Source organism: Coptis chinensis, chromosome 6, assembly GCF_015680905.1.
Source record: "Coptis chinensis isolate HL-2020 chromosome 6, ASM1568090v1, whole genome shotgun sequence".
In the NCBI taxonomy this organism is placed as follows: Eukaryota; Viridiplantae; Streptophyta; class Magnoliopsida; order Ranunculales; family Ranunculaceae; genus Coptis; species Coptis chinensis.
Window position 1 is genome coordinate 52,683,941 of NC_141461.1, and position 9,647 is coordinate 52,693,587.

At 33.3% G+C, this 9,647-nt stretch overlaps 1 non-coding gene across 1 annotated transcript; it reads right to left on the reverse strand.

Moving 5' to 3' along the window:
- Nucleotides 1–6,168: 6,168 nt before the first annotated feature.
- On the reverse strand, nt 6,169–6,239 carry TRNAC-GCA (transfer RNA cysteine (anticodon GCA)). The gene has a single exon. It is a non-coding gene; the product is annotated as a tRNA-Cys (tRNA).
- Nucleotides 6,240–9,647: the final 3,408 nt, after the last annotated feature.

Sequence of the window (9,647 nt, forward strand, 5' to 3'; positions counted from 1 at the left end):
GAACCAACCATATTGACCTAATGGATAAATGAGGAATACCAAAACAAAAATAACAATTGGACCAGAGAATGCGATTGCATTATAAGGTCACAACTGAACAGATCGAGCAAGTTTGAATTGACGTAACATGAAACCAATTAGTCCGAAAGCGTCGTGGAGAGCAACAAAAGTCCATAGACCACCTAATTGATACCAACGAGTAAAATCCCCCTGTGCTTCAGGACCCCATAGTAGCAACAAAGAATGTGCTAAACTATTAGCAGGAGTAGAAACTGCGGCAGTTAAGAAATTGCATCCTTCCAAATAGGAACTCGCCAATCCATGGGTATACCATGAAGTTACAAAGGTTGTACCTGTGAACCAACCCCCTTAAGCAAAATAGGCACAAGGAAAGAGCAGTAGACCGGACCAACCTACAAAAATGAAACGGTCCCTCCGTAACCAGTCATCCATAATATCAAATAAATACTTTTCGTCTTTTGTAAATCTACCAAGAGTTATAGTCATAGAGATCCTCCTATTCAACTACTTCAACCATTTCCGAGCACCTCATAACATTTTCAGGACATACGAGAGTTCAATCATTTATGTATGATTCCTTGTCCACTGTCGCTTCCAATGGGTTTCAGTTTCAAAGAAAAAAATAATTTCTTTCTATTTTCTATTGGGTCATAAATCGACCTAGGTAAATCCACGAGCTCAGTTCGATTATTCCTTCCTCTTATTATTCTTTGTGATTGTGAATAACTTATATGAATCCTGCTAAATTGTTTTATTGTCTTATGACTAATAACTCAGATTAATTTTTTGAAATAAGTATTCAAGGAACAAATGATCCCCGCTCCCGCCACCAGTTGCTCCTCCGATCTACACCCATTCCATCAACTAATCTTATTTTTGGATCTTCTTCGTGATATAATAGTGAGAAAAAATCAATAAATATCTTAATGGATTCTTCCAACTTCTATGTAGATTAAATTACTACAGTAAGATATATATAATTTTTTATTTTGTTTTTCTTTATTTATATTATATTTTTATTCTTACATTATAATTTATTTAATATAGTAATTATTAATAAAATATAAAATAATAATTTTGGGGTTGTTTTTTGTTATTGTCTTCCTTTTTATAGTTCCTTTTTTTCTGACAACTAAAGAAAATGTGAAGTAAATAATAAAATATTAAAAGTGGCTTTTTTGGTCCTACCCATTAAAAAGATACTCTAGAGTTTTCAATTCATCTGAAGGAAAAAAAAAGGAAAATTACCTATTTTTCCCGGCCCCTAAATAAAATATGATACACAATATTTAAGACTACTATATATATATATATATATATATATATATACGAGACTGGAAATGAAAGTACCTTTCTCGTATCCGTTATCAATCACATTGTCGAAACAAAAATATCGGATGTGTCGATATGTAAATAATTAGTACATGAAGCCACAATCTGATATAGAGATATCCTTATATAGATAATAGATAAATATCCTATCTAGATATAAGCAGCTGATCCTTTTTTGGAATCAAAGAAAGATATTAAAAAATAGGCGGCTCTTTGTGACTCGGAATAAACGTTTACCGTGTAGCAACGGAATAATAATTTATTGTTATGGAGGATCCAGGAACAAGATGATTTAATCGGAAATATTGACAAATTCTTGCGTAGTCTAAGGAAATGGAAAAAAAATTTATGAGGCTACAATCCCATCTCAATCGAGTTTGAATATCAGAATAGCCGATATAGTCATGATTCAATGGGTTAGGTCCACTTTCCTTTTCTTTTGTTTATTTCTTAAGTTTATTATGGAGAAGAATGACTATATAATATAACTTATTATAATAATTAACTCATTAATAATATTAATAAAAACTTATTATTATGCATATGCTTACTTTGTTTTATTACAAATATCAACAATATCTCTAGTATACACTAAAAAATGAAGACCCATATTAGAGTTTTGTAGAAAAATCCCCTTATCGGATATATTTGAACCGATGACTTACGCCTTACCATGGCGTTACTCTACCGCTGAGTTAAAAGGGCCCCTTTTATTCCTAAATGATCCAATGTGAAGACATATACATGTACATATATTATATACATAGGTGCACGCAGTAAACTCATAGTGTCTCATTCGGGAACAATAATTTTTTTAGTTTAAAACCTAATTTATTTGCTTTTATTGATCCCTATCACAATGAGACTCGATTGATTGATACATAATTTGACATAGATACAAGATATGTGATATGTGATCAAATCATGTAATGAAAGGATTCAACTCGAACTCGTATCTGGAATAAAAGAAAACTCTTATAAAAATAAAAATAAAAACTTTCTATTGTTTCTTAATTTCCTGGATGTGAGATAGGCATATCTCATCTTAACAATGCGTGAATCGATGGGTGGAAGTTGAAGAATGGGCTTTAACCTTTTTCTGTCGGACAAATCCCTGGGGTCCTCTACTTCATTCATCATTATAATTATAACATTACTTCATTTCATATTATATAGATTGGAATCACGAAAGGTAGAAAACCTATTCGGATTTAGTCACACCATTACATTATATTGACAATTACAAAAAACTATTCATAATATACTCATAGTATGATGTCGATCGGGCGGATATGCCCCCATCGTCTAGTGGTTCAGGACATCTCTCTTTCACGGAGGTAGCGGGGATTCGACTTCCCCTAGGGGTTGGGGTTAGGGTACTACGAAAGGAAGTTGATCGATCATGTATTATCAATAAGTCTAGAATCAATTCTTCCTAGGTCGATGCCCGAGTGGTTAATGGGGATGGACTGTAAATTCGTTGGCACTACGTCTACGCTGGTCCAAATCCAACTCGGCCCAATAATTCACCGATCCATCATGAGATTATATAAGAAATTTGTTCTCCGAAAACGAAATGCCTGATACGTAGCGTAGGAATAAAGAAAAAAAAGATATATTTTATATATTGTTCTCATATATTCTGTCTTATTTTTTTAAGGGTTAGTTAGACTTACCCCATTAATAGTTGCAATTAGTGTTACCCCCCCATTTTCAAAAATATTAGTGATGCCCCTCCAATTGCAAGATTCAACGACTACGAGATGATTTTTTTCTTTCAGATGAAGAAATTTGACCGTTGGATCTTACAAATGGGGTAAGTCTATCTAACCCTTTTTTTAATGATCTAGATTCATATCATGATCTATAAATATAGGGAAAGTATTAAAGAAAAATATAATTTTTTCATTGAAAAATTTATTATTAATATTAATCAATTTGACAATAGGATTACTAGTAGTTCGTATCGTTCTCACTAAAGAACATATACATGTGCATATTAATACATCACTTTTTCTCTGTTCCAATACGACGATTCTAAACGGAAATAGTTTTAATCAAATCATTAAAAATATGTATGCTGTAGACCTTGTTTTTCTGGGATTGTAGTTCAATCGGTCAAAACACCGCCCTGTCAAGGCGGAAGCTGCGGGTTCGATCCCCGTCAGTCCCGACCTAGTATCCGATGACTCCATTAATTCTTCTACTTATTTTATAGGAAGGAGGGCGGGGGGTAGGGTCTAATTCATAGTGGGGGTCCTTATTTATCTTTTTTCAGTTTAACTTTTACTTTTTGGGTTTGTGACCAATGGAAGTGGAAGATGGGTCAGATGCTACCTCATTATATGATTCTATAAAGAAGATGGTATGTTATACAAAATAACGAATGGATAAAGAATGAAAAATTCAACGGGATTCTTGATTGGATCAGGAATTCAATTTTTTATTAGGTTTTTCTTCCATATGGATATAGGATCTTCGTATGTTATACTATTCCATTCTCGACGATGAATAGATTTGATAGCTCAGATATTGTTATTCATGATATTGATCTGATTCAATATTATCAGCATGTATTCCTCCCATTGAATTTATAGGAGAAAGATTAAAAATCTCTATGGGATTAGATCCCGAGTTATTATGAAATAAAAAAAACGATGAAATTATGGAAGTCAATATTCTGCATTTATTGCTCTTTGACCTTGTTCATTCTAGTTCCCTCTTGCTTTTTAACTTATCATTTACGTAAAAACGGTAAGCCAAAATAATTAATTTGAAGCAAACTTAACTTATAAGTTCTTATCAATAATGGAAGAAATGAAAGGAGCTGATTAAAATCAGTAGTATATGAGATATGATAATATAGAAATATAGGAATCTTTCTACCACAATATCACATCTCATATGATTATTATATAAATATAAACTTAGAAGGTTGTACTGTATTGTATAAAGATATATATATATATATATATATATATATATATATATATATATATGGAGTGATCCATATATATATATATATATATATATAAAATAGTACCCCAATTCGAGTTCTTTGCTACATTCAGGCTACATCCATTTGACATTTTATTTGTACCAATTTCGATCGATACGATATAATCGAATGCCTACTTTTACTCTTATGTCTTACACTTCTAATTACTAGTTTTCTTATTATTTATTTCCGATATGGGTCCTGGGATATGCCGAACCAATCAAATCAATGGAAGGAGGTATTGGCAGAGTAAAAGAAGTAAATGATTTTGCCGTTGAGAGGCGATTTAAGGAATTCCGTGGGAAATTCTTCATATTTGTAAAAAAAAAGTAGTAGATACCACCTATTTCTAACATGCGAACCATGATATTAAGTGAGTCGATAAAACATAAAGAATTATATTTCTAGGAATCTAAAAACAAAGCTAAATGTGCATGCCCAACGAAAGATCTTATTATATGTATTGCTTCATTGGACAAATACAATATCCATGTTTCCAAAGTACATATCCACATAATAACAGATAGACTTCCTCTCCTCTTTGAACAGTAAAGTGAGAAACAAAAAAAGGGGGGGTTGGTTGCTCCTTATTATAATATCCATATCAAATAAATATGATTCTGTTAAGAGCTAGTTCATCGAAATATTTCGGACGAGTTCGGTTGGAAAAAATGGAATATAATGTGTATTCCTTTTACTTTCAAAATACGAACATGGGAATCATTGAATGAAATATTTTTTTTATTGAAAGGTTTTTCTTCATCTATTACATTACTTACACTTACTGTTACCAGATTCCCGTATAATTTTGAAAAGGAGATAGAGAAATTTTTTTTTTAGCTTTGTAGAACGATGTGTGAAACTATTGATACAGTTTGATTTGATTACTCAACTCAATTAAATTAGTAATGACCCTAAAGTCCACTTCTTCCCCATTCTACGAGTGTAAAGACTACCATTAAAGCAGCCCAAGCAAGACTTACTATATCCATGTGAATTATGTCCCCTGTCTCTATAAATATGAAGAAATTCTTCCATTATTTATCAGTAATAATAATGTAATCAATGGCACAGAGTCAAAAAGGGATTCTGAATGAAGGCTATTGATGAACAAATCCAATAACCCTACCGATAACAAGTTTATATTTGATTTCTGTTAGAATTCGGAAGAATTAAGTACAAGCAAGATCTACATTTACTTTCTTGTGATTATCAAGGCGATGCTCTTAACGGAACATGTAGGAATAGTAAGACTTATTGTTTCTTTTGTTACCCTCATCTCATTTATAATAATAAAAAAGCATAAGAATATACAATCAAGATAGAGCACTATCTATCACATATCTCTATCTACCGTTTCATCTAATCCTTATGACCCCCGAGTATTTAACAAAGACACTCGGGGGACCTTCTATTACATTCTTGCCTGGGTGTTATCGAAAAAAAAGAATAAAAGAGTTGAAAAATAAAAACTTTTTATTTTATCTATTCTATAAAGGAAGCCAATTATTCATCCAATATTGATTGAATGTCTGAGCACTTATAAATTCTCGTGAGCCCATATACAAAGTCTCTTCCACCCTTTACACAACTACCAACTCCCCACCCTTCCTATACTAAAACCCTCCCTGTAATCCGAGGTGCAATAATTGATAGTCTTTTATATAACCTCCAGCTTTTTAAATTAAAATCAAGCAAGTATCAGAAGCTCGAGCCCCTTTCCTCTGTTTATGTTAGGCAAAGACAAAGACCGGCGACTGATATTATATATATAAATATATCAGCAAGAAAAGGTATTTCAAATTTTTTTATTGATCAGGCGACACCCGGATTTGAACTGGGGAAAAAGGATTTGCAGTCCCCCGCCTTACCACTCGGCCACGCCGCCAAAACGATAAAAATAGATGGAAATCTTCTTTTTTTTGCGTCTTGAATCCCATTTTCCTTATTCCTTTCCTAATAAACCTAAAAGAAATCCTTCCATTTTTTATTGGAGTCGGTGGATACCCTTCAATTAATTGTTTAATTGTATAGTATCTCAAATACCAAAACACACAAGGCCTAAAAACTTCCCTCCTCTCTGAAAGATTTTTTTTTTTGAATCACACAATAAAAAATTCAGTCCAAATTGGACCCATTAACTATTGATTGTTAATGAATTAACAAGTTCTTGGATCTCAAATTGTGCTTCTTTAATTTAATGGCATAAGAAAATTCAATTGATACACAACCAATAATAATTGTTTATCAATAATATTAAATAATCAACCTCTTTCAATTAAAAGTATAACAACAATTATGTGTATATGTAAACCCTAGAACAGAAACCATTACACAGATATATATAATCCCAGATCTTATTTATATATGATATGCCTATAGGGAATTAAAATAATTAGCATGCTTCAATTTTTCATTGAATATCATCAAATAAAAATTATGATATAGCACGGCCCGCGTTACCCCAAATTTGGGATAAGCGATATCTTGGATAGCTATATCTTTGTGTGCTTAATAAAAAAAACCCCTTTTGGGCACTTCAATAGTATTCTACGAATTCGACTAAAAAATGAGTAAAGATTACTCTCTTTTCTGCGAATCGTTTTTGAACAAGGAAATCCGCGAAAAAGTTAAGTGGATACCAGAAAATACTGGATCCCCGCCTACACAAGAAAATTGTTGATAAAACTCCAAAATGGCATTTTCTTTTGATCCAATCTTTTTTTTCTCCTTATCATTTGAGAAAGACAGGAAAATTTCAGGGTAGCAAATATTATCTATAATTTCTCTTAGATTCGAACCCATAGCTGATGATGGAACTAGAATAGATAATTTTTGTTTCCTACTCACATGCGCCCATATCCTTGCTTTTCTATTAATCTCTAATTCTGATCTTCCTCCCCAATTTGATATTATGGTACCGGTATAGATCGAAATTCTGTTATGGTCCAACTCTGAACGGTAATAAATACCGAGGCTTGGCAATATTTTATTGATCACAATTATGTATATTCCATTTACTATAGAAGTTCTCAGGGAATTCATTAGAGGAATGTTTCCAATAAATATGGTTTGTTTTTTGCGTATCCCTACCGGTTTTCCAAATTAATCCTGCGAGCAGATATAATTCAGAAGAATATGTGAGTGATTCATACACATCATCTCTTTCTTTTATCAAAGGTTCGACCAATAATTGATATGTTTCCACAAATAATTGAAATTCAATTTCTTGATCTGTATCTTCAATTTTTGGAAACTTATAAAGTTCTTCCGCCAATCCCTAATCAATGAATCTACAAAAGCCCTCAAATTGTATCTGACTAAACCCAGGTATTGTTGACATTCCCTCATTTCCATCCCGGAGCATCTTTAGTTTCCTATTTATCGAAAAAATCCCACTCATTTTCCAAGTCTCATTCTTCATCGAACCATATGATATGGATCGATCTATTAATCATACATAAATCCTTATTCCTTGAATTCATTTGAGACTTATTACGACATTCCATTTTCCTTCAAATTAATCCTTTGATAACTACCCACGACTTCAATTATAGTGTGTCTGGTGTAGCAGATCACTTAATTTTTCGGGGAATTTTGTGAACTAAAATGGTCGTTGGATGAAGGTGAGAAGTGAGCTAACCCTCTGACTTCTCACCTTCATCCCAATTAAGATTAAAAAAAAACCTCGACCAAAGTGATGGATACAGCAGATAGATTGAGCAAGGCTTTGAGTAAACCCTAAAAGGCGCATTTTTTATATATGGAAAATTATGGTGGTTGAGGAATTCCATGGTTTCTTACTTCAGTTGATATTGTGATAAATGTGTTTGATAATGTAACCAGCTGATGAGGAATTCCTTTGTTCTGATGTATGCATTAACATTATAATTAATCATCTATGGTATCTACGATGTGTCGAAGATGTTGCTTGTCCACTTATTAGTTATGTTGCTATAATGTGCTTACAAATTGTGTCCATGTGTGCAGTAGTTGTAAGACAAAGGGGAAGAAATTTACAACCAGTTTAAGGTGGCTAAAATGATTGTATAAGGTTTTTTTAGGATCCTGAGAGTCTCTGGAGAGCACCAGATTGATTAATTTGATACTGATGAAGGAGAAATTTTTTGGACTTCTCCATTTCGGTTTCTTCTGAAGGTTAATGGGACTGCGGACTCTAGGGATTCTAAAAACAACCGCATACAATCATTTTAACCACCTTAAATTGGTTTTAGAGTTGCTGAAAATGATAATCGCTGCATGAGCTTTCAGAGTTGGTGGCAAGTACATCTCATTCAAGTCGTCGGATATGGCACTACTAACCGGGCTTTCCACCCAACGTCCACCTAGCTGGTATTATGAAAGGATCCATTATGAAATAAACGAGAATGAGTTAAGTAATTTCCGGACGAGGTATTTTCCCTTAACAGAAGCTCGTGCTTCTCTACGTGGTCAAATGAGATGTAAAGAGATTCTCAAGGTGAGGGAGATAGCCAAGGATATTGCCATAATTGATCCAAATAGGGATGATGATATCCACCGTCTTAGCAGGCTTTTCTGTCTTCGTGCTTTCTGATCATCTTGGCTAGTTTTTGAGTTTTTATCAAGTTTTATGTAGGAAGTCTGTGTAATGGAGAACTTAGAAGATGGGAAGTAGATCTTCATCCTAACCTACAAGACCCTGATTCAACTGGAGTTGATATGGTAATACCAATGCTTCTACTTCACTATTAAATTACTTTTTGAATTAATGCACTATGCTTAAGGAGTTGGGGTTGCACATCGAAGAAAAATACACTTTGCTTGATGTGAGTGTTCTGGGTGGTGGTGCTGATGCGGTGCGAGGTGCTGATTTGGAACAAAAGTCTATTCGAGGGAACATTATTTCCAAAATTTAAATTGCAGCAACTGCTCGTTTATAATGGGAAAATCCAATCAAGGGAACAAAAGTCTGTTCATGGGAACACTATTTCCAAAATTTAAATTGCAACAACCGCTCATTTATAATGGGAAAATGCAATCAAGGTACATGATTTAAAATGACTCCCAAATTACTCTAAGTTGTCATCTAAATGTGGGTTGAAAGGTTGCTATTTTTGTGGGATGTTATATGCCTGCTGTGACACATCATAGCTGTTTGTTGACTTCTTTTCTTTTTTGAGCAGGATGCTGCTGAGGCCTCAATTGTGGATATGATCATGGGGTGGACTTGTTGAGAATGGGGTGGAAGTTTTGACTTGCATACCTGCTTAGCCATGAAGAAATATTAAAAATGCATAGTGGTTGATTGATTGGA